The sequence below is a fragment of the Callospermophilus lateralis genome, chromosome 17, assembly GCF_048772815.1.
Source record: "Callospermophilus lateralis isolate mCalLat2 chromosome 17, mCalLat2.hap1, whole genome shotgun sequence".
Lineage (NCBI taxonomy): Eukaryota > Metazoa > Chordata > Mammalia > Rodentia > Sciuridae > Callospermophilus > Callospermophilus lateralis.
The window spans coordinates 76323710-76348048 of NC_135321.1; the positions used below are offsets into that span (position 1 = coordinate 76323710).

A 24339-nucleotide genomic window follows, 5' to 3' on the forward strand; every position below is an offset into this window, starting at 1 on the left:
GCATGCCGGGCAAGCACTCTACCACTGAGCTGCACCCTGTGCCCATGGAAACACACACAGGCCCTTAGGTAGACACCAAGGAGCCTGGTTGGTGGATCGCTCCTTAGGAGGGTTGGGTTCCTAGGTGACCGCTGCATCTTGCACTCCCCGCAGCAGGGTAAGAGAGGCTTGATCCTCGCAGCATTTGGCATTGTCAGTGTTCTGGATTTTGGCCAATCTAATAGGTGTGTAGTGGGATCTCACTGTCATTGTAATTTGCATCTCCCAGTGAAAAATGCGGTGGAGTATTGTCTCCTGAGCTGCTTTGCCATCTGTACGTCTCTCTCTGGCAAGGTGTCTGGTAAGATCTTGGGCCCATTCTTAATCGGATGATTTGTTTATGGTTGAGTTTTAAAAATTCTTTTGTAGATTCTGACTAATAATCTACCAGATGTGTCTTCTACAAATAATTTCTCCCAGTTTGTGACCTGGCTTCTCATTCTCTTGCCGGTTTTTAAAAACGATGGGTTTTGATTCAAAGAAAGGCAAACTGGTCAATGGAACAAGATTAGAGTCCAGAAAGAGGAACAATGTTTGATGACTGCTATGATTATTCAATGAGAAAGTTGACATTTCATTTCAGTGGAAAAAGGATTGCTTATTAAAACTGGTATCATTGTTCATTTGGGAAAAAACCAGGTGAATTTTACATAACACGATATATACAAAGTTATACAGATCTCAGAGGGAAGCAAGAATATTAAAAGTTAAAAATTAGAAATATTAGAAGAAAGTGTAGGAAATTGGTAAGGTTTGGTGCCATATTTTATTTCTTAAAAATTTCTAGATTCAATAAATAGATAAATAAGAGATTTTTAAAAAGAGAGAGAATAGAATGCAATAAAAAAATTCCAGATTCATTAAAGTATAATTGATATATAAAAATTGCATTTACTGTGTACAATGAGATGTTGGATATATGTATATATTATGAAATGATTATCACAATGAAGCTAATTAGCATCTGTCAGCTCAAAGGGTTCGTGTGTGTGTGTGTGTGTGTGTGTGTGAGTGTGTGTGTGTGTGTGGTGAGGACACTTAAGATCTTAGCAATTTTTAAGTGGACATTATTAAAAAGGAGTTTAGAAAATAGATGGATTTTTGATGGGCACAGTGGTGCAGCCTGTAATGCCAGTGGCTTGGGAGGCTGAGATAGGAGGATCGAGAGTTCAAAGCCAGCCTGAGCAATTTATGAAGGCTGTAAGCAACCTAGCAAGAACCTGTCTCTAAATAAAATATAACAAGAAGTGGGGATGTGGCTCAGTGGATGAATGTTCAATGCTCCTGGGTTCAATCCCCAGTACACACACACACACACAAAATAGATGGATTTTAAAATCAAATGCATTTAATTTCAGAAAATCACAGATTAGGTAAGTCATAAAACAAAGTAAAAGAGAAAAGTGAAAATGAGGGCCATATTTACAAGTATTATAGAACACTGTTAATATTTTTTACATTTAAAAAATGTCCTAAAAAAAAAAAAGAAAGAGAGAGAGAAAATTTCCTATAAACCAGGCATCGTGTTGCAGGCCTGTAATCCCAGCATCTCAGGAGGCAGAGGCAGGAGGATTGCAAGTTCTAAGCCAGCCTTAGCAATTTAGTGAGGCCCTGTCTTAAAATAAAAATAAATAAATAAATAAATAAGGGCTGGGCATGTAGCTCAGTGGTTAAGTGCCCCTGGGTCCAATCCCTGGGGGGCAGGGGAGGGGCAGTTCTTATAAATGAATCAGAAATCAATTAACCACCTAGTAGAAAAATGGACACAGGACATTAAGCAGGAACAGTATAAGAGTAATGCAAATGTCCAAAAACTCAGTCTCCCTAGAGAATAGGACAATGCAAATAGATGCCAGAGATATCATCAGGCATCCTTCATACCACAAAAATGATAGTCCTTGGAAAGCATGAAGAAATGAGATTCTCCACAAGGGAAAGAGCAAATTGTTGTAATATGTTGAAAATTAATAATTTTTTTAAAAATGTAATAATATTTGGCCCAGACATCCCATTTTTAAGATGCTATACTACAAAAATAACAGTATAAGCACATAAGAATGTATCACAAAGAGTCCAGCATGAAAATATAACACTTCCAAAAAGATAAAAAAGAAAGAAAAATGAGGGTAAAAGATCATTGACAAAATAATTGAATAAATTTTTCCATAAATAAAATCTTTTCTAGACTTATAATAAAACTGAATCGTATTTTAAAAGTATGTTTGCACTGTATTTGTGATAAAGAATAAATTGACCCCAGGAAAACTCACATTATCATCATATATTATCAGCTTTAAAACACTGGGGACATATAGCAGATGCTACAATCTACAAAGGGAAGATAAGAAGTAACAATTAAAAATAAAGAATCAGAATGGTTTGGATCTATCAATAACACTTGAAGCAAGAAGGTAATAAAGTTGTGAAGAAAAATAATTTAAAGATTAGAATACTATACAACCCAAAACATCTATCAAACATGAGGGTGGAAACATTTTGGATATGGATGGTCTTAAAAAGATCTAGTTCCATTTTTCTAAAAAAACTACTGTGTGTGAGAGGAATATGGGACACTCAGAATCCATTGCAAAAGAAAGGTAAGAGGATGCAGAAAACAGAAAAAAAAAATTCTTAAGAAACTGTAACCATGAATTGATAAAAATTGTACTCCAACTTATAGCTCAAAGTCATATTACTTGTGTGGTCCAAAACACTTAAACTGAGTATTTACCTTAAAATGTCCAAAGATAGTTGTGCCCTGTGCTTCTAACAGAAGCAAAGGCAAATTCTCTTTCAAAGAAAATACTTTCTTCTTAGGCATCAACGAATCCCCACAAATACTTTTTCAAGACAACAAGTGGCTCCCAGTCAGCTATCACCAAGTACCCAAGGAAAATTCTGGGTACCCAGAACCAGTAGAAGCAATGAGTCAATACAGACAGATGAGGAGAGACCTCATGTGTTGGGATTAAACCAGCAGAAACAGAAAACAAATGTACCATATATACTATTTTTAAAGAAATGTAAAACATAATGATCTGCAGGCAAAGGGACAGGAGATTTTAAAAAGTGGTTGTGTTGGCGACCTGAGTCTGGAAATAACTTAGGTGTATTACAGTGAGAGATTGGAAAGCAAAATCTACAAAGGGGAGAAGAAAGGGTGGAAGAAACGGACTGATGTGAAGGAAGATTGTTCTCTAGCTATTTGGGAGATGACTTTAATATTTTTTTTTCTAGAGCCACTGCAAGCATAGTAATTAACACAGGGATGTCTCGACGTGGGGAAAGACTACAGCAGTGCTGGAGGGGTGCTTGCAGATGGGTCTAGAACTTCGCCTCACCTCCATCAGGTGAAGCCCTAAAGAAGCCGGCGATCTAAAGCAAAACCTGGGCTAGCTCTTCACACACAGGTCCAAGGCAGGACTCTAGAGCCGGCGTCCAGCAGCACCACCAGCTCTGACAACCTCCTGGGAACTCTCTACAACCTCCATTTAGGGAACAACTGAGATTTTTGCTGGCTTGTGGAAGCAACATTCAGTCTAATGATTTACAGATACAGACATAATAAAATCCTCCATGTAGGTTTAAAAAAATGAATGGAAGAGCCATTCCAACAAGATTTGAAGTGGCAAAGACTAAGGTCCCCAACTGAAGATTGACACTCCACATCCCTTTATTTCTCTCCACAGTGATTATAATCTGACATACTGTGTATTTTATTTGGATCACTGTGTTTGGGCTCAGGGTAGAGGTTTTTTAAAACAGGAATTGGCAAACAAGTGTTATCAAGAAGATCTGGACACTGTTTCATGGGGACATTTAATGTCCTGTCAAAACCCACATAATGCACAGAAATTCTCCAAAAACAGCACAGTTATTTGGGAGTAGCAGATTTTGCAATGGGAATACATGAGCCATGGGAAGCTATAAGCATATTCAAGGAGGTTTAGAAAAAGGGTGGAGATTCAAAGGCAAGATGAAGAGAATTGTTTTTATTGGTACATTTGGATTATGCATTTAGGTTAGGATTATGCATGAAATGTGGGGTTCATTGTGATATTCATGCACATAATGACTTGATCGATTTCACTTTCCAGTCCCAGCCCTCTCTGTCCCTTCCCCCCAGAGCCCCTTCCTCAATTCTACAGGTCTCCCATGTGTTTCCATGGGATCCCTTTTCAAAAATATTTTTTTCTAGCGTCCATATATGAGAAAGGACACTCATTCAACTCTTGACTTTCTGGGTCTGGCGTATTTCATTCAATAGTTCCATTCATTTTTCTGCAAAGGACATAATTTCATTCTTCTTTAAGACTGAATTAAACCCCATTGTGTATACCTATCACATTTTCCTTACCCATGAAATGAGGAGGATTTTATAAATTATTTTGATCCTGGCTGTAAGGATCACTAACAAGAGTGGCATCTACCCAATATTGAACAGGCAGCTAGCTGCTGGACAAATACCCTCAAACAGAGCCTTAAGGTATGAGGTTGAGGTGGTCTTTGTGCAAGATGGTGGTTCTGGAAGGTTCTTGTGACAGTTCTTGTTGGGGGCACAGGTGGGGGACATTCCCTCCTTCACCACCCTCTGGGCTTTATCATGCATTTAGGTTAGAAGAGTCACAGTTTAACAATAAAAAGGATGGGTGGGAAGGGAAGACAGGTTTTAACATTTTAAGGACCTTAAAAAAGAATTACCCTTAATGTGATTAGATATGGACCCCAGGACTAGTTGTGGATGGAAGGAAGTGGATTCAATGGAAAGAACTTTGAGATCATTAAAGCCCTCAGAAAAAGAGCCCTTTGGGCAGGGGACCCACCCACTAGATGTCCCCACAAAGGGAGCTCTTTGAGCTCTGTGGGTCTGTGTACCAGCGTGGGCAGGTGCCTTGGCGGGTGGACTGCAGACACACCAGACAATGAACAAGAAAGATCCTCTTTCCAAGTGAAGAAGGCATGGTTAAAATTAGAAGAAAAAAAATTAAAGAGAGGAGGAGGAGGAGGAGGAAAAGAAAAGAAAAGAAGAGAAAAGAAAAGAAAAAGGGACCCTGGGTGCCTTCAGGGCCTCGGCAGTCACAGATGTCAGCCAGGTGGTGGGGAGGACGTGGGCAGCTCAGGGCCCAGCTGTGGTTCATGTTGTTAGCTGTCCCATTCTCTTTACCTGGGACGGCTCCGTGGTTGGCTTGTGGGGCTGGGAGGAGGGAAGGGCAGGTGGAGCGCCCCGTCCAGGCTTCCCCCCCTGCAGCCTGAGGGCCACCGGCCTCGCGCTGGGGGCACAGGTGCGGTCAGCCCGGCGGGCCCGGGAGAGCCTGGGCGGCGGCCTGGAGGAAGTGCGGCCGCCGGCCCCGGCGCGTTAAGGAAGTCGCCCGAAATGAGGAAGCGCCGCGAGCCCGTGGCTGAGGCGACACTGCTGCCCAAGAGCAGGAGGAGCGGGCGGCCGGCGGCGCCCCTGCTGTCCCCGAGGACGCGCCCGCTCCAGCCCCGCGCCCCCGACGCGCTCGCGGCCGCCGGCGCCACACCTGGGCCAGGTAGGTGTGGCCGGGGAGGTGCGGGGGCAGAGCGGGGTGTTGGCCTTGGCCTCGGGCGCAGGTGACCGCGGGCTCCGGGCCGTTGAATGGGGACACGGTGTCCCGGCCCTGGAGTGAGAGGAGGCGGGTCCTCCAGCTGCGCCCCCGGACGGGGCTGGGGTCCGGCGGGGCGCGGGGCGCGGGTCCTGGGAAGCGGAGGCGGCCGGGCGCAGCCCCAGGAGCTCGGTCCCTGAGATGAGCCTCCCCTGGGCCGCTGAGCGAGCCCCCGAGGAAGGGTCAGAATACTGAGATGTCTGTCCGAGTCCACTGACGGACGTGGAGGTGCGCGGGGCTTCCGAGGCCGGGCAGGCCCTTGGCCTGGGGAACAGAGACCCCCAGAGCCCTGCCCACCGGGTCGGGGTCGCGGGTCCAGGCGGACTCAGCCCGTGAGCCGCCCAGGGTCAGAAAAGGTTCCAGTGGGAAAATGTAAACTTGAGTTAAATGTTGAGGAAGGGGCAACATGGCTTCCAAGTCACTCACCCACGGACCGTGCGGATGCAGTCGCTGCTGCTGTTCGAGAAACTGGGAAGACAGTCATTAGAAAGATTAGAGTTTGCAAGTTTCTTTTACAAAAGTGAGAAGCTATTGCAGATTATTTTCTGAGTTCTATCCGACTGATGAAAGATCGGGTGGAACTCAAGTCGAACGATCCACAGGAAGAATTTTATTTTTTTTTTCTTTTTCTCTTCTTTTTCAACCTTCAAAGAATTCCAGGATGTAATAAAAAGATTTGGAAATGTGCCATGTCTGAGAACTCATTTGAAAAAAAAAAAAAACATTGATCATGTAATGTCTGAGAATTCCTGGAGTAAATGGGATTGGTTCTGTCATCTGATTTCTTTGTTTTAGTTAAGAATAAATTCATGGGCTAGGGTTTGGCTCAGTGGTGGAGCGATTGCCTAGCTTGTGTGAGGCACTGGGTATGATCCTCAGCACTGCACATGAATAAATAAAGCTTTATTTAAAAAAAAAAAAAAAGAACGAATTCATTGCCTTTACACAGGCAACTGTTTAATTAAACACTAAATACCTGGATGGTGTCTCTCTTTCCTGCAAAGGAAGTCAAAATAGGGGATGAGTATATTTATATTTGAACTAAAAGAAAAAGGTTTGAAGTGACAAACCTTACCAATTCAAGTTATTTATCATTATTTTGTTCTATCTAAACCATACTTTTGTTTTAGTGTATTTAGGGAAATTTTGCAGTAAAACAAATTGTGTTATCCTCCATATTTGAAATGCTTATAGACATTGGGTTTTATTTTAAAAAAGTCTTCATAATTAGAATATTCTTTAATGTTTTAAGTTAGGATAAAAATGGGGATTATACTTTAGATCTTTACCTTTCCTGAGGGAGAATATTGGTAGGCCGATTATTTTATTACTGTATCTGCATTTCTGAGATGATTCTCATTGGTCTTCCTTGGGCTGGTGTTTAATATTCTGAATGCAGGTCCAATCACTCTATTTTTTAAACCAAAGGCCTCTTGTAGAACTTCACTCATGCACCATGTTATTTGTTCATAGTCCTCCAAACCCTTTGTGCCAAGATATGCTTCAGAATTCAGCCTTTTGCAGAATTTGGAATTTTAAATTTAGAGTCTCAATTTCAGAATTTAGAAAGGTGGATATATGTGCATGCCAACACCTGGGTTCCATACAGCTCCGACACACTCCAATAGCGCCCTGCCGTCCCTCACATGAACCCTTGAGCAGTTTCCTGGTTAACAGTATATACATGGTCTAAGTGGAATAAATAAAGACTATAAATAGCTGTGTGTCAGTTTGGGGCAGGTGTTGTCACTATTGAAGTTCCCCAAAACTTAGCAAAAAAAAAAAAAAAAAAAAACAGAAAACCAAAAGCCTTCCTTTTCAGAACTGAGTCTGTATTCAACTTCTTTGAACCACTGTCTGTTTTGAAAGCCAAGGACCTTGACATTGTCCAGTAACTCACTCTTTCCAGTAACTGGGCGGGCAGTTCCCATCTTGTTCACGGAGTCTGAAATAGCAGCTAGCATTGAAGTTCCAGTCAAATCAGTCAGAATATGGATCCTTCCGTACAGTGGGTGTTTTCATCCTTTAGCGATTTGGTTTCCAACAGCAGGGTTTGTGAAGGTCTTAGGATTTGAGAGCAAGCGGATGAGAGTTACTCAGAGAATGGGTTATCAGGACCCTGTACAGCTGCAGTGCGTCCTTGGAAGAAGCACGGTTTCCTGTCACCCTGCAGATGGCTCTATCTACCCCTGCTATCTCTACCTGAGGAATGGCAGGGCAGTCTGTATCCAATCATTTCTGCTTTCTCACCTTTCTTCAACTGCTCCCTCCCAACCCACTTCCCTATCCCCATTTTCCATGTTTTAACACTTTTCTGCTTTTCTGTATTGAGTTAGTTGTAACCGGGTGAAGAAAAAAAAAATTAGGAATTTAGGCCTTTGGGAATTTTTTTTTTTTAATATCTACACACTTAGCCTTTTTTTTTTTTCTTTCTTAAGCAGTTGAAATAAAAAGGCAGAGTCCTAATGAGATTATCATCAAATTGCCCAAATTATGTCTTCCCACCTTAATCTTTGGATTTGAACAGGTTGGATTTGAACACCAGGAGATGGGAATTTTACTACTGAAAGATTTGGGAAAGATTAAAATAATAATTAGGCTAATTGGATTTTAGGAAAGTGCATAATTTTGATATTTTGTTATCAGGATATTTTTCTATTTGCTTATAACTTTGACAAAAGTTAGTTTGTATCCATTTGATTTTTTTCTTTCCTTTTCTTTTCTTTTTTTTTTTTTTTTTAATTTTAAGAATCAAGTTAGTAACTTTTACCCTGTATCTCTTGAAAGGTCCTTGAGTTGGAATGTTAAATCCAATCAAATTTATCCAAAGTCCAAAACTACCCAGAGAGAGAATATTTCAGTTATATTACAGTTAGTTTAACAAATCAAAAGTGGTGCTCTCGTTCTTCTTTTATTTCTTGGAAATCACGTCTTTATTTCTGGAGGTTGGCCAAAGCCGATGGTGGAGGGACAAGTGGAGACAATCAGGGATCTTGGTGATGGCACTATTCCTCACCTCACCGGGTAGGTGCTTGAGCTTTTCTGATGGATATTCTCTGGGGAAACAAGGAGGTGCTTCCCCCGATGCTGGTCCTGAATCCTGAGGCTGGGCAGGGAACACAGGTGTGGGGACACAGGGGGCCTTCCAGCCTGGTGTGCCCAGAGACGCTGGGACCCCTGTGAAGACCAAGCAGGCCAGAAGCAGGTCTGCAGGAGGGGGTCAGACTGGATCCAGGTGACTGAGGCCCTAACCCTAGGTACTGCAAATGGGGACCAAGAGGACCCAGGCAGAGTGTACAGAAATCGGCAGTTTAAGGAGAGATTGACTTATTTGTGCTCTGCCTAACTATGAAATCATTGAATGTGCATGTGACTGCCTCTTGCCTCCCTCCATCTGTTTGACTTCACTGATAAATCCTCATTCTATCTCCATCAATATGATACTTTATGGCATCTATCAGTTCCCATTGAGTTGGCATGGACATGTTGGATGTGCCCTGGGCTAATTTACCTTTTTTATTTAATTTAAATTTATAATAACTTCCTCTTTTATTTTTTCTATCCATGAGCTCAGCTCCCCAAAAACAAGCTTCTCAATTTTTTGAACTATTTCTTCTAGAATTCTCCTTATTTCCTTAAACTCAGTGTATTTGTTATTGTTACTTTTTTAATGTATCAAGTGCCAACAATGTGCTGGCTTCTTAGTCTGAGAATTGAGGTGGACCGAGATCACCTGTCACCTTCTACCCTCTTCCCATATCATCCCAGGATAAGTATTCTATTATCTGAGGTTTAAAAGCTTTTGGGTGTTTGCTTTATCATGACTCTATTAGTACAGTCTGCACACAGATGATGGCATCGTCCACTCAGCACGCCAGGCCAGAAGCCACTGTCTTCCCACACTGGGTTCCCTGCTATAGTCATGAGGGGTAGCAGCTTCTGCAGCTTCAACAACCAGGTGTACATTGTGCTTAGGATATGGCTTGAGTGTGTCCCACAAAACTTCATGTGCTAGAGGCTTCCCCCAGTGTGGCAGTGTTGAGAGGTGGGGGAATAGTTAGTAGTAGGTGTTAGGTATTTGGGGTCACTACCCTCAGAAGGGATTAATGTAGCTCTTATGGAACCCCCATTAGTTCCCAAGAAAGTGGGTTGTTGAAAAAAGCAAGTCTGGTCCCTGAAGTTTTCTGACTTTCTGTCTTATCGTGTGATCCCTTCTTCTTCCACGGGTTCCCTCCAAGATACTATCCGCCATGTTGTGATGTAGTCACCAGGGCCCTTACCAGAAGCCAAACAGATGGAGCCACCTTATCTTGTATTTTCAGCCTCAGAGTATAAGCTAAGCAAGTTTCTTTTTTTTTTTAATCAAATACCCAGATTCAAGTATTTTGTCATAGCAACAATAAACAGATGGATACAGCATACAGTATAATTACATTTTCTTTCTTATACCCATTTTGTTTTTTTCTGCAGCAAAACTTTGTTCTGTTTGGGGGTTTTCTTAGTTTGCACTGTTCCTATGATAATTTTCTTCTCAATTCTCTGAGAATAAAAGTGGATATCCCTCTTGACAGAAGTTTCCATAATCAGATAAACCAAGTAATCTTTCAGTTTTATTTTCTTTCTCTTTTTCGGGGAAATTCTTCTGCTCTATTCTGAAAATGGCTCTCGTTTTGCTGTATATTACTCACAACTGAAGAATACCTTGGGGAGTTTGTTGACTGCATGTATTTTCTGCCAGTTGTTCATTGCACTCTTTGTTTTGCCTTTTGGAGTATTCATATGCATCTTAAAAACTTCATTTACATTTTACCTCTTATAAATCCATTCCCATAATTGTTGAACACATTTCCCTCAACTTTGTGTTTCTGCATTTGTTGGCCCACCTATTTATTTTTCATTGCATGGAGTTTTTGTGATTTCTGCTGTCAGGAGATATTTTGAATTATGATTTATGAAAGATTTTTTTTTTTACTTCTCACGGAGCAGTGAAACATCTATATTTTAAATGAGTATCCTTCTCACCACTGTATTTTTTCCTGCCCCAATGTTTTATTATATGAATGAGGAGAATATGTATTTTTTCTGGAGAGACCATGAGCCTTTAGCCAGAGAATTAGGCTTTGCCTGGATTTCCCTGCTTTCTAGTGTGGATGCTGTGCAGTGTGAGCTGTCTCTGCTCACGTGTGAGCAACGCTGGGTGGAGTGGAGTGGAGCAAGCAGGGAGCCATGTGGTGAGCTTTCAGGGCCTTCATGCAGGTGGTGTGCATAGGATCCTCCAGGAGGACTTGTCCTGAGACCAAGCAGTGCACCTGCCCGAGGGCATCTTGGGGGCCTGGGGCTTCTGCAGCCACTTCTGGAAACACAGAGTGACCTCTTGCGGCTCCTTCACAAGTCTCTTGGATCTGCTTGGGCAGAGGAAGAATGCTGAGGCCATTTTTACCTTAAGTGCTAAGAATGCTTGAGATCATTGATTGACATCATGTCTCAAACTCACGCTTATCGAAGACTTTCATAGACAGTGGTTGAGAGCTGGGAGCCAGTGTCTCAGTGTGTTCAGATCCCCCATTCTAGACTTTTAAGCTACTCTTGAATAGTAGGATCCCACAGTGGGGGTTTGTTCTGGCACCAGAGGCAGTGCCTGGTCCCTGGCTGTGGTCAGGACTGACCGACCTGTTGCAGTCCTCCTGGAGGAGGTAGGGAATTTGGGGATCTGCCCCTGCAGTCTTGGATGGAGGCTGATAACTACTCCCAGAGAGGCTTCAGAGGAAAGGCTACAACTTTGAAAGTGAGTTTCTTTGATCTCCAAGAGGAGAGAACTCTCTGCATTTCTCTTTCTGGAAAGTTCTCTACTACACATTGGTACATGTGGAAAGGGAAGAATTCAAATGCAAACAACAACAGGGGCCACCCTGACCTCTGCCCTCCAGTCCCACGGTGGGAAAGCCGTTTGGTCCTTATCCTCCCAAGCGTTGTCCTGTGTGTCCGTGTGTCTATGTGGATGCACGTGTTGATCTGCCACAGCTCCCATGTTAGGTGTGTTCATACCTTCATTGCTCTCTGACAGCTCCATGCCTGGGATCATTTTAATTCATTCCACCAAGTTAAAAACATGTGGCTTATTGAGAGGCATTTCGATTCTCTGTCCTAATTTTTGATGTTTTAAGTCATGCACGTTTTCTTTTCTTTCTTTTCTTCTCCTTTGCTGCCCGCAGGCCCTATCTGGGTCATCTTTATCCTAAGAGAGCTGTCCTTCCTGTCCTTCGTTCAGGCCACTGTTGGAGGTTTTTACTTTAGCAAGTAGGCGGCTGCTTTCCAGGGAACGCAGTTAAGACTTTGTTTTTATTAAATGACACGGGACATGCACGTGGTTTGGGTCACGCGTTGCGGTGCAGACGTTGTCTTCTGCCCATGAGCTCCATCTTCCCGTCCATCTGTCTGCCCGTTGGGTGTCTCTCCCTGGTGGCCCCAGCTTTCCTGACCTGACCTGTTTGGCATTTCCAGGTTGCACACTGGGCTTTCTGTTTTTCAAGGTGCCCTGGGTATTTTGAGGCTGCATCTGTGATATTACCATCTTGCATCCTGTCCCCCATGAGACAGAAACAGGATAAAACATGGACACACACGGCGCAGCGTGAGCCTGTAGCCCAGGCCCTTCCTGTCTAAGCCACCTGAACTTGACATCCTTCCCTCTGGAGGAACCTGTGTCCTGTTTAGGAGCCGGGGAGCTGGGGACGGCCTGGCTGCCTGAGGGCGCTTCTCCCTCCAGGCCTTCTGCTCCCCTGCTCTGTGCCCCCAGGCCTCTGTCTCTTCCAGGGCCCCCCTGCCGCCTCCCTGCTCTTGGGGTAGAGGTCTCCCTGAGCAGCGGCCCGTCTTCTTCATGTGTGTCCCCCACTGACGGCCTGCGTCCTTAGCGCCCCAGCACACTGCTGGCTGTATTTTCTGCTAAGGGCTCCGAGTGTCATTTCTTTCCTCTCTGCATTTACAGCGGCTGCCTGGGCTTGAGGCGGAAGTCCACCACTTCCTTTTCTTGGTGACTCTGGTCAGCTGATGGCCATGGCTGTTGGGAGGGCAGGCCCAGAGAGCAGGAAAGAGAAGAGACTTGCTAGAGCAGGGGAGGGTGCATTCCAGGCCTTGGTGTTGGGTTCCCCAGAACGCTGATGGCTTCTGTGGCCTTCACCTGGCCCCCTCTGATCCTGTAGCTCACTCAGGAAGTCTAAGAAGAAAGCCCCACGTGACGGCCATGTTGCTAATCAGGACAGTGCAAGTCCGAAATTCCTAGACGCTCAACTGAAGATGCAGAGGCTGTGGGAGGTGACAGGGGTCATAGGGACCATCCCATTTGACCTGCTCAGAGGCCATGAGACTCACTAAGCGAGTTCTTAGAGACAGGGTCTCACTGAGATGTTGAGCACCTCGCTTTTTGCTGAGCACCAGCCTTTTGCTGAGGCTGGCTTTGAACTCACGATCCTCCCGCCTCGGCCTCCCACGCTGTTGGGATTCTAACCACTGCGCCCGGCTAACTAAAGGGATCTTGAAAGGGCAGAGGGATGATCTGAGCTTGGCGTAAGATCTGTTGGCCTCACTCTTCACCCACTGGTGACCGAAAACTCGCCAGGATCCCTCTAGCTTTGTGTTGAGCAATTAAGCAAATTTCATAAGAAATTGATCAAAACCTCTGGCCCCGTGACTGGTGAATGTGAGCACATCGGAGACATTTGCATAGCTGTCTCCCTTCCACAGAGACTGAGTTCACTTGCAAACCCCCATCAGAGTGAACTGGAGTCCTGTGGGAAGCTCTTGGAAAGGTGCACTGTGCAGTCACCAGCTCGGTCACTTTCCAGCACACCTTCGTGTCCGCCGTGGTTTGGATATGGCTTGGGTGCCCCCCAAGGTCCCTGGGATTATAGGTTCCAGTCTGAGCATGGTGGTTTGGGGAGGTGCTATGGAATCTTTAAGAAATGGAAACTGGTAGGAGGTGCTGGGGTCACTGGGACCCTATTCTTACTTATGACGGTTTTCACGTGAGTTCTCACAAAGGGGTTGTTACAAAGGGGGTGACCCTGGATCCTCCCTCTCTCTGCTTCCTGGCTCGGGATGGGACTGCTTTCTCCAGTGAACTCTGGCCATTGATCCTCTCCAGAACCAAGCTGATTCAGGCACCATGACCTTGAATCTCCAAAACTGAGCCAAGTTGACCTTTTTTTTAATCCCTCAGTAGGCTGTGTCAGGTATTCTGGTACAGTGATGCACAGCTGACTAATGCAGTGTCTGTGGCTGTCCCTCTACGGGGCAGAATGGGTGCTGCCTGACTTCATCACTACCTTTTGGGCTGGGAAGGAGAAGAACTAGGTCTTCTGCAGCATTGGAATAAAATGGGAGGAAAACAGAAATCAGACTCATTTCCATTTAGTTATGGAGACTTTTGTGATGCAGGTGGGTGTTTGATGACCAGGCAGGAAAGGACGTCTTGGTTCTGGGGGAGGACACCTTCTAGAAGGGAAGCAGAAGGTGGGTATTTGGGGAGGACAGTCTCCCTGAAGGAACACCATTTTCTGCAAAAGCATACATGAAAAAAATTCTTTCTAGTTCAATTCTTTTAAGTAAACTCTGGAGATGGTCAGTACCATTCATAGAGGAATGGCGTATCAGTCTGCTCGGGGCTGCTGTAACAAAGCACCCCCTGCTGGCCAGATCATGCAGCCGCCTGTGCTGGTCTCCGTGTTCTGGAGGTCAAGAAGCTCAAGACCAAGGTGTTGGCAGGGCGCTTCCTTCTGAGAGGTATGAGGAAGGATCTGTTCCCGGTCTCTCTTGCCTGGCTTATAGATGGCTGTTTTCATCTTCACAGGCCAGTTTCTCCCAGGTGTGTCTCTCTCTGGCCAAGTTTACCTTTTGCATAAGGACCCTATTCATGTTGGATTTGGGCTCTTCCTTGGGACCTTGTTCTAATTTAATCACCTCTATGGAGGCCCCATCTCCAAGTAAAAATCCAATATGAAGTTCTGGGGTTAGGACTTCAACATTTGAATTTAAGGAACATGGGGGTGGACCCAGTTCAATCCATCAGTCTGGCCTGTTCTCTTAGTGTCTCTCCTGTGGTGCCATCAAGGGCCCCGGAGTAGTGTCTCTCTAGCCACTTGAATAGGCTTGATACACAGATGGTTACAGAACACGGTACATGTCAAAACCAAACACGATTCAGCAAGCTGAAGTACTCAGTACACAGTGCTTCCTGTGTGTAGATTGGCAAAAGCTTTTTTAAAAAAGAAAATAAGACAGGAGCAGAAGGATGACGAATGGTAGACGGGAAAGCACAAGAGCAGAAGTCAAAACTGTCATGGAGAGAAGAGCAACAGGCTCAAATTGCATGCAGAAATCAGTACAGAGCAGGGAATCATTCCACATCTGTCAGGGAGGGAGGTCAGGGTTATGAATAAATGATACAAGGAAAGCTGGCTAATCATTTGTAAAATAAAACTTTGCTCTTGAGACTACAATACATTCTAAACTGAATTTTATGGAACCAATCTAGACGTCCATGAACAGATGATTAGATAAAGAAATTGTGGTCTATATACACAGTGGAATATTACTCAGCCATAAAGAAGAATGACTTTATGACATTTTCCAGTAAATGGATGGATCAGGAGACTATCGTGCTAAGAGAAATAAGCCAGTCCCCCCAAAACAAAGGTCAAATGTTTTCACTGATATTTGAAAGCTAACCCACAATAAAAGGGGGCGGGGAGAAGAGAAGTTCCATAGATTAGACAAAAGGGAAGGAAAAGAAGGGAGAGGAGATAGGAATAGGAAAGACAGTAGAAAAACATCTAACCTAACTTTCCTACGAACACATATGAAAATACCTACGTGAACCCCACCATCATGCCCACCCACAAGAATGGGGTCCTAGTTAGAATAAGGGGTATCTATGCTTACATGATTCTATCAAAATGGATTCTATTGTCATATATAACTAAAGAACCAACAAAATAAAATTTTAAAAATAAGCTTATCTAAATGAAATCATGAAACTACTAAAGCTTAGGTGAACAGTTTAATAATATTGTGGCATAAAGAGGCCATTCTTCATATGATAAACATAGGAATTCACAATAGATAAAGACTTCCTAAAAGAAAACCCTTATGCAAATGAAAAAAGAAAATCAGTAAAAAAACCCCTGTGAGATACATTTATTCTCAGTGCTTATGATAGAGCTCCAATAGCTTTAATATGTAATAAGTTCTTTTGAATCAATAGGACAAAGAACATAAGGGAGAATCGGCAGGGCCATTTGGTAACAGCTTTGGATGAAACACGCAAGTACTTTGACTCAACAATTTCACCTTTAGGAACTTATTGCACATACATATTAACAAAAGTGGGGAAATTTTTATGTATGCATACAGTAATGCATTGCAACATTTACTTTTGTAATAGCAAAAAAAAAAAAAAAACAGGAAAAAGAATAGCTATCAGGAGGGGAGCTGTTAAATAAATTATAGCCTGTCCATGCATTTTGATCCTCTGCAGTCTTTTTACAAATATAGATATTAATTTGTTTCTTGACACCAAATTATAATGATATCAAAACTATATTAGTGACAAAGCAGGTTGCCACATGTCACTCTATATTTTTCAAAACTCATGCAGGCACATAATGATACAATTGACATTGGATTTTCATTTACTACATAACAGTGTATACCCAACTATGCAAATATGGGAGTGTGTGTGTGTGTGTGTGTGTGTGTGTGTGTGTGAATACGTAGAACAATCTGGAAACATGAGTACCTAAGACAGAGCAGCGTTCATCTGAGAGTAGACTTGGTCTGGAGAAAAAAAGTGGAATATGCATTTTCACTCTGTGTATTTGCAAAGAATGTGAGTGTGTGTCTTTTTCAAGTTAGAAAAAAATAAAATAAAATAGGGTTTGCTTGGGAGTGGGGGATGAATAATGTGAGAGAGAAGAAAGAAAACTTATTTGGAAACTCCCATCGTGGCTGTTGGGGCGACTCTGCCTTGTGGGGAGGAGTGAGCTCAGGTGGCAGCCCTGGTTCTCCAACATGTGTGCGCACCGTGACCTTAGGAGCTTGACTCAGTCCTGGTGCAGAGGCCTCCACCAAGAATGCTGGGGTGGCCGGGGTACAGCCTCGCAGCCCGTCCCGTGAGAGAACTAGTTAGCAGGGTTTCATGGCCCACAAGCCCGTCTTTGAAGGCTGAGGAGGTTCCCACCAGACGGGAATCAACTGGGATGCCGTGCACATGGCGATGGCGTGTGCCTCTGATCGTGGGACAGAATGAAGTCGTCTCTCCCTATTTAATGCATGTGTGTGAGAGAGACAGAGATACAGAGAAAGAGAGAGCTCGTGCACTGCTGTGGAGATCTCACCGCATGGGAACTGTGTTAGTAAAAAGTCTGTCAGTCTGCGGAATTCGGAGAGGAAGGCGTTGGAGCGTTATCAGTGTCCTTTGGAGGAGGAGGGGATGCACATCAGACGACTCCCAGAGAAGGAGTGTGTGCACCCACCTCCATGCCATTGTCTGCACAGGATGATCGGAATTGCCTCCGTCCGCGGGATTTACGTGACCCGCTGCACTTAGTCGCTGTCAGACCGTGTGTCCTGCGCCTGCTAACGTGAACTGGTTTGGTTTTTCCCCACGAGAGGGAAACAAACAGCCTCACTGCTGGTTGAGAATCTGGGCCATGTTTGGTCTCTTGGTGGCTGTGGCTTGGCATCTGGGCCTTGCAGGCTGCCGTAGGTGTAACCTGAAGGCTGCTCTTGTGTGGCCCCTCTGAACTGTGCTGTCACCTCCCAGCCATGACCGCCTCCATCCACACTGTGGCACACTCACCCAGGACAGTCCCAGAGCTCATGCCCGTTGTAAGGAAATCCCTAGGACTATGGCTTTGACCCGTAAATGTGCGGTTCCGAGAGCACAGTTCCGAGAGTCCTCTCTGAGGGAGTGTAGTTGGCGAAAGCAGACCAGGTCCCTGGACGTGGGGCCCAGACTTGGCTTGAAGTTGCTTAAGCTCTTGCTGCCTCACCTGCCAAAGGAGGCTAAGAATACCTGCCCCTGGGATCGTCAGGCTCCGAGGAGCTCCATGCACAGCACAGAGACCAAAAGCTTGTGAAGAATAGGCCTCTGCAAAACGTTCATGGTCAAGGGCAGAAAACCAGGGACAGACAGCCACTGGTTACCTGGGGTTTGAAGAAAGGGGTTGTGTATGAGTCACATGGATCTAAGACACGTTATGGGAGGGTCACAGCAACAGAATGGCTGTTGCCCAACAGGGTCTCCTGACTTTGAAGCAAGCTTTCTGCAAGCTGATCATGTGTTGGGGACTTAATAAGTCGGGTTGAACAAGGAAGAGAGAGAGAGTGTATGTTCCCCCTCTGCCATCCCTAGTCCTTGGACAGGGACACCCCCCAACCCCTGCAGGGGCCATACCATTACTTTTACTTTGAAGTCCTAAAACGGACCATGCCACGGACATTCTTGTCGATTTGTACGTCTAGAAGGACACCTTCTTTGCATGTTCTGGCTCCTCTCAAAGTTCCTTTCTAATAGTTTTAGACAAGCTTTGGATATAATAAACTAGATATTTGGAGACAAATGTAACCATCCTTTTAATTAAAAAAAAATAAAATAAAACAGCAGAGCTTCCAAATTTGGCCCAAGTGGGAGAAGTTTCTAGAAGGGGAGGTGTCTGGGCCACCCAGACTATGTTCCTGGGGTATGTTTATGGGATACCCTCGTGGCCTGCAGTCCCCACTGCCCTGGTCTCAGGAGGGAACTGCATGGTGCTCAGGTGTGTGCAGAAGGCCTCTCTCCCACCTCCCCACCCCGGAGATTCAGCGGAGCCATTTATATTTCAATGACTTAAAATTAAATAAATATGAAAATCAAGTTCTCCAGTCATACCACCCACATGTGCAGGGCCTGCGGTCACACGTGACTTGTGGCTCTGTGTCAGACACAGGTGACAAGCATTCCTGTGACGGCAGCAAGGTCTGCTGGATGCCAGGGGGGACTTGGGGTGTCCTTGACCTGCCTCCCGCCTTTCCTGGTCGATCATGCCCAGGGCTGAAGCGGTCCACTCCACACAGCAGCCTTCCCAACTCACGAGTGTGTACCTGTGCACAAGGGGTTTGGAAAGAGGGGCACACCCAGGGGCGCAGAGTCTGTGGCACGCTCCCAGTGAGCAGCGGGGACTGGGCCAGTTCCCACTGGTCGCCTCGCAACAGTCTCACGCCCATGAGGACTCAGCCTTGGAGAAGTCCAATTAACGAATCCTTGGATGAAGTGGCTCAGCAGAGGGCCGGCCCCTTGCATCCACAGCTTCGGCAACGCGGCAGGATTTAGCTAACGCCCTCTCCTGTGACCATTCCCTAAACCACACAGCGTGGCGGTCATTGTAGTTGGTGCTAGAGGTCATCTGGAGATGAATCAAAGTGCCTGGGAGGATTGCACAGGTTGAAGGCAAAAACCCTGCCACTTATGCCAGGGACCTGACCTGCTGTGCATCTGGATGTCCCTGAGGTGGGGATGTCTGGAAGTGGATCCCCTGCAGATACCGAGGGACAGGTGGCTGGGCCCTCGCCTAGAACGTACTAGTGGTTCCAGAAGAATCCAAATCATAGTAAATGAAGATTTTCTTTTCTTTTCTTTCTGGGACTGTGCTGCACGGGGGGTTTAGGCATCCTGAGTGTGATCAGAGGCCTTGCCCTGGGCTGCGAGGCAGGAGCATCCTGAGGCTCCTGGGCTGGGCAGAGGTGGGTGGGACCCAGGGGCTGGGGACTCTCTCAGCCTCTGTCCCTGCCTCCGGGAGAGAGATGGGTCGTTTGCCTGTCTCTGAAATTCCTGTGCAGTTTAATTTGAGCAGAGATAAAAATACCACAAGAGAGAGGCTCTGAAGGGCCTGTGACTTCTAGAACTTCCTGGCATGATTCAGCCCGGCACCAGGAAGTATGGTGACCCGTGGCACAAGGACCCCAAGCCCAGCCCTCCACTGGGTGAGGGATGCCATCGGGGGTCTTCACGGGATGACTGCAGTCAAGAAAACGGAGGGTTCCTCAGTCCTTCACCCCTTGAAGGCCTTCTTCCTGAGGGTGTGTTTCACGTGGCTGCTTTTCAGTCCTGGGACCACGTCTCTGCCCTCTTTTCCCCAGCTGTTCTGGATCAGTTTGACCCCAGAGCTTCCCTATTGAGATAGTAATTCCCCAACCAGTGACCTCTGTCCCCAGTGCCTGCGGGGCTCATGCAGAGAGCTGTTAACAAAAGGGGGGGGTTTCTGGGCCCCCTAAGAGCTACAGAGGGTCTGCCTGGGCTGGGGCGCTGGGTGACAGAGACCTGCCGCACAGTGGCTTTGTTCAGTGTCCGTGTGGCCTGAGCTACCCAGGCAAAGCAGCAGCTCACACCAGTGAGTGTTTACGGGCAACACTGGGGCAGCAGGGTGGCCCTCGGATGCTGGCCCAGTGGGCTGTGGTGGCCAGGACATCTGCGTTGTTAGCAGTGGAGCAACTTTGAAGCCGATGTTTGGAAGGGAGCCCTTCTCTGACCTTCTGATTCCCAATAGAGACACCCAGACTTTATCTTCCAAGTCCTGAAGTTACGGGTTGCAGTCCCTAAGCCCAGCTGCACCACCTGTCCCAGGGTTGGACAGGTTGGCCACCCTGCAAGACCATGTGAACATGGCTTTCCGTCTTCTGGCTTGAGGGGTCACCACAGAGAGGCCCGGTATTTTTTTTTTTTCCAATAATTTTTTAAAAAAATTTTTGACAAATTAAATGTGTGCATGATTGTGGTACACCATGATGTTATGACACATAGATGCAGCGTGGAAGGATGGAATTGAGCTGATTAATGTAGCCATCGCCTTAAGTACGGCTCACATATCCCCCCTCTCTATCGGAAGCTCTGAGCTCTTTGGCCAAGGTCTCCTCACCTCACCTTCAGTCAGCCCCTAGTTTACCACTGTTTTATTCTCTGCTTTTGTGAGTTTGATTGTTTTAGATTCCACAAATACGTGAAAATGGGGTGTTTGTCTTTCTATGCTCAGCTTCTCTTACTTCACACAATGTCCTCTAGGTCTACCCAAGTTGTCACAGAGGACAGGATTCCCACCTTTTTATGGCTGAGTAATACTCCCTGTGTGTGCAGGTTACATTTTCCTTATCCATTCCCCTGTGGCTGGAAACTGAGGTTGATTCCTTTTCTTGGCTACTGTGAACATAGGGGTCCCATCTGTCTTTAGTACATGCATTTCAAATCCTGCTCAGAAGGGGGCTTGGTAATTTGTTTTCAGTTAAGATCAAATGATCTACTTTTCCTTGAAGATGCTCTTTTAACCCCTGGAGACAAGGACTTATTTCTGGAAATTCATTTAACTCTGATTTTAAACATTTGTTCCTTTCCTTTGTTTAAATTCTCTACTTCAGGGACACTAGTGTGGCACATGTCAGATCCCCTTGGTCTTTCATCCTGCCAATGTCTGCACTGTCATCGTCTCTTCTCTTCTTGCTGTTTGAAATAATAGCCTCCATTTCTCCCCTGCCCTTTGGTATTAGGGATCGAACTCAGGGGCTCTTAACCCCTGAGCCCCATCCCCAGCCCTTTGTATATTTTATTTAGAGACAGGGTCTCACTGAGTTGCCTGGGGCCTCACTACTTTGCTGAGGCTGGCTTTGGACTCACGATCCTCCCTCCTCAGCCTCCCAAGTCACCAGGATTTCAGGCGTGCCCCACTGTGCCCGGCCAATAGTCCCCATTTATCTTCTGCTTTCCCCCACCCTGGTCTCCGCCCGCTACCTTCAGTGCCTCTTCTTGCCTCCCACTTTCTTCCTCCAACTTGTGTTCTCCTGCTCTGAGCTACTGTTGTGGCAGGGGATGATTCTCTTAAGTTCTGTGGTTCCACATCTGAAGGTTGGGGTCATGGCTTCACCTGCCCTTTGGGACAATATCCAGGTAAGTGTCCCTTCTGCCCTTTGTTTCTCCTGCTGTTTCTCTCCTTTTATTCTTCTAGAGTAATAATGTAGATCTCTGGTTGTAATCAACCATGGAGGATGGAGGGACCCAGGATATGTTCCCGCCTAACAGAATATTCTCTTTATGCTGAATAGTGCTGTGTGTGTGTGTGTGTGTGTGTGTGTGTGTGTGTGTGTGTTGTGGGGGAGGATGGGTTGGTTTAACATGTGTTTTTCCCAGGGAGGCCGCCAGCCATTCAGAATCTCCTTGCCTGTCCACTTCCAAGTCGTGGCAGGCTTTGCCACTGCTGTGTGGACTCCTGGGTTCTGCGGGACTTCCCTGGGTCTGCAGCAGCTGGGCCCTGTCTGCAAGTCTCTGTGCTCCTAGGGAGAGCCTTGGCTGCCTGTGACTCCAGTCACCTGCTGTGCCTGAGCATGTCTGCCCTCCGTGTTGACATCTACCCCCATTATGGAATAAGTGATGGTTCCAGGTTGGACCTTTAGGAGGGATTCGGGTTTTGCCTTCTAGAATGGATCAAGTCATTTTTGTCACTATGGATGAGTGGAATGATGGATTCATGGTTTACCTTCCATAAAAACCAGTTTGGCTTCATCTCCCTCATGCTCCCTGTCTCACATCATGGGATGCCCTGCATGGCCTTGGGGCTCTGTCAACATGAAGGCCATCACCAGCCCCTTGGCTTTGGACCAGGACTGAGAGTCTAGACAAACTTCTTTTGTTTATAAAATAACTAGACTCAGGTTTTCTGTTTTAGCAACGGAAAACAAACCAAAAATTTGTTTCACGTTGTCACGTTGTTTAGGGTACTCTATCTCTCTTTCTGGTTCTTCTTGTTGTAGGGCATTTCAGAAAGGCTAGCTCCCGTGTTGTATATTACTTTGATGTTTGTCTTATAGAGTCATCCAAATGTTGGCATTGTCCTACAATAATGAAGTTTCTATAGGAATGGGTAAGAATAACAAATAAATAGAAAATAACTTCAGAATGATCAAAGCAGTTCATACAGCACTCTTGGCTTCGACCAGCCTCTTGAACCTTTATGACCAGCCAGAGTCACTTTGTGGGTGGGCCCATTCTTTGATCCATTCAACACACTGATTTCCAGGGCACCCACCATAGGTCAAGAGTAGGGTTAGGTGCTGGGCTATTGCATTTGTCAGATTTTCCTTACTGTAACAAAATACCTTGGGCCATTAACTTATAAAGATGAAAGATTTACCTTGACTCACAGTTTTGCACTTGAGTGGCGTTTGGCCAGGTTATGCAAAATAGGAGCCCAGCACCAGGCTTGGTCATGTATGGCCTTATTTATTCGTCATAGCAACCATATTTTCTTACATGTTAAAATCATGGAAAAATGCATTGCCACTCAAAATTAACCAAGGCCTTTATTTATTTATTTTTTTCCTAAAAGCAGAGCTTTCCAAATAAAGCTGAAGCTACATCCTTTGGGTGGATGACAAGATGGAGAGTGATTTGCCTCAGTGCCAGTGAGCACCTTAGCAGCTCCAGGGCCTTTAGTTGCAAAGACTGTACTTCACTCTGCCATGTTGCTTGGTCTGCACGGCCTGAGTCACACTGTGTCAACTGTGGGACTTGTGTGCAGCAGATACCAACAGCTATAACAATGAATAAGCAGATTTTCCTCATGGCAGGGACTGATTTGGGGTATCTTCATGTATAAACCCAAGATTTGAAGGTGGCAGATGTTTTGTTAGACAGCCAGCCAGATACAGGGAGATGTGATTCTCAGGAGCTGAGATGAGCTCAGATAACAATGTTCCAAATATCAGGGCATCGGAAATCGATCCATCCTTGTTCTGATTTTTACACAATTCTGTACTTCCCTGCAGAGTCTGCTGTGACCTTCAAGGCCCCTTGGGGATATTCTAGAAATTTCTCCACGTGGGATCTTGAGTCACCGTTGGCATGCTTGCATAAAACGATACCCAGTTGATCCCCATTTTTCAGGGTTCTGTATTTGTGAATTCTCCTACTCACTACAATTTATGATCACCCCCCAAAACGTACTCACGGTGCTTTTGTGGATGTGCACAGTGGGAAAAATAACGAGTCACCAACGTGCACGCTCCCGTGCTTGAGGGTGAACAAGGCCACGTTCCAACAGGGTCTTCCAGCTCCTTCTATAAACAAGGGTCCTCTTCATAGTCTTTTCAGCGACATGGTTTTGCATTGCTTGATGCTTTTCTGGGGCCATTTTGCTGGTTATTAAGGTCCCAACGTGTGATGCAGAAGAGTGGTCTAGTTCCTAAGCACAAGAAGTCTGTGTTGTGCCCTGGGGAGGAGACACCTCTGTTAGGGAAGCTCTGGGCACAAGTCACAGTGCTGTTGGTCATGAGTTCCATGTCTAGTGGATCAACAGAAACATGTTAAATAAGGTCTGCGTGAGACAGCTGATGAAGGTGTCGTCAGCGGAACTCCCAGCCGCGATTCAGTGTTTGGATTGACTTTATGGAACATATTGAGCTCAGACAATGAGAATCAACTGAATTCTGTTTCTCTCTTGTACAAAGAAGGGAAATAAAACTTAAAACCAAGGTAAATAGAGTCAGGTTATTTTATCAGAAACATGTTTCCGAAACAAATGTACCACTTTATCATAAAGTCTCCTCGCCTTGAGTTTTACGTTGGTTAGGGACATCAGCAGATTTTTGTCATGCTTAGCAC

At 45.4% G+C, this 24339-nt stretch overlaps 1 protein-coding gene across 1 annotated transcript in view; it reads left to right on the forward strand.

The window, feature by feature from the left end:
- The first annotated feature begins 5480 nt into the window (after positions 1-5480).
- Syk (spleen associated tyrosine kinase) overlaps positions 5481-24339 on the forward strand; it is an 82205-nt gene continuing 63346 nt past the window's right edge. The window contains exon 1 of the mRNA XM_076836599.2: positions 5481-5570. The gene's annotated coding sequence lies outside the window, so the exon portion shown is untranslated. The remainder of the gene's footprint in view (positions 5571-24339) is intronic.